Genomic DNA, 1,641 nt, shown 5'->3' on the forward strand with positions numbered 1-1,641 from the left:
AAAGAACCTGACCACAGTCCCCCCAGGCCCAAAGCACAGTTTGGCCGTACCAGGCTGCCAACTAACAGCCCCTATGCCCACTATACTAAGTATAATGGCTTGAATAAGGAACTGGCTTTCGGGCTGGGATTATGGCTAGAAATTCTGTTTGGGCCACTCCACAGTGCTCCTCTGCGCCACCAGGGGACTCTACCAGATGCATCTCACCACAGGCTTGTCTGGCCCAAAGCACAGTTTGGCCGGGCAAGGCTGCCAATTAACCCCACCCTTGCCACTGTGCTAAATACACGGACGGACCTGAACAAGGAACTGGATTTGGCACTGGGATTATAGCTACAAATCCTTCCAGAGCTACACCACGCCATGCCTCTGTGCCACTGGGGGATGCTCCTGAACGTCTCTGACCAGAGACCTGCCTGACCCAAAGCGCAGTTTGGCCATGCCAGGCTGCCAACAGCCAGCACCCCAGCCACTGTGCTAAGTATATGGACCCAAACAAGGACCTGGAATTTGGGCTGGGATTATACTCAGAAAACCTTGTTAGGCCACCCCAGACCATGTCTCTGTACCACTGGGGGACTCTGCTGGACATCTCTGACCAGAGACTTGCCTGACCCAAATCACCATTTGGCCATGCCAGGCTGTTAATTGACAGCATGCCAGCCACTGTGCTAGGTATATGGACCCAAATAAGGACATGGATTTTGGGCTGGGATTATACCCACAAGTCTTTCTTTGGCCACCCCAGAACATGACTCTGTGGTCCTGGGGGACTGTCCTGGACATCTGTGACCAGAGACTTACCCAGCCCAAAGCATGGATTGGCCATGCCAGGCTGACAACAGCCAGCACCCCAGCCACTGTGCTAAGTAAATGGAACAGAATAAGGACCCGGATTTTGGGCTGGGAGTTTGGGCTGGGATTATACCCGGCAATCCTTCTTGGGCCACCCCAGACCACACCTCTGTGCCACTGGGGGACTCTCCTGGACATCTTTGACCAAAGACTTGCCCGGCCCAAAGCCTGGTTTGGCCATGCCAGGCTGTCAACTGACTCCACCTCGAGCAGAGTCCCCCAGTGGTACAGAGACATGGTCTGGGGTGTCCCAAGAAGGATTTCTAGCTATAATACCAGCCCCAAATCCAGTCCCTTGTTCCAAACTTCCTTGGACACTGTCTTTAAGAAAGCAGACAAGACTCCAGAAAAACCTGCAGCCATGACTCCTGAGGAGGCTCCAGCCAAGAGCCCCTCAAAAAGTCCAACCAAGAGCCTTTACAAATTAATTCGTGCATCTGCATAGCTAATGACAGTCCCTCTCTTTAGGATGTGGAATTCATCATTAATAGCAAGTTTGTGTTGGGTCTAGATTCGCTTTGAAAACGGGAGCGGGAACCGGGAATAAGGAGTCAACTTCAGCCTCACCGCGCCGAGGGGAGCGAGACAGCGGGCGCGCCCCAGGCGGAGCAGGGCTTCCCCTTGCCCGGCGGGCGGGTGGGCGGGCGGCGGGGAGGGTCCGGACGAGGCGGGCGCTGCAGCGGGGCAGGAGCCGCCCATTGATTTCCTCCTTCGCCACGGTCGGGTCGGGGCAGCCATGGAGCCCCCGGGCAGCTGCGCGGCGCCGCGGGAGGGGGAGGGGGGGGC

The sequence above is a fragment of the Alligator sinensis genome, unplaced genomic scaffold, assembly GCF_000455745.1.
Source record: "Alligator sinensis unplaced genomic scaffold, ASM45574v1 scaffold220_1, whole genome shotgun sequence".
Taxonomy (NCBI): Eukaryota; Metazoa; Chordata; order Crocodylia; family Alligatoridae; genus Alligator; species Alligator sinensis.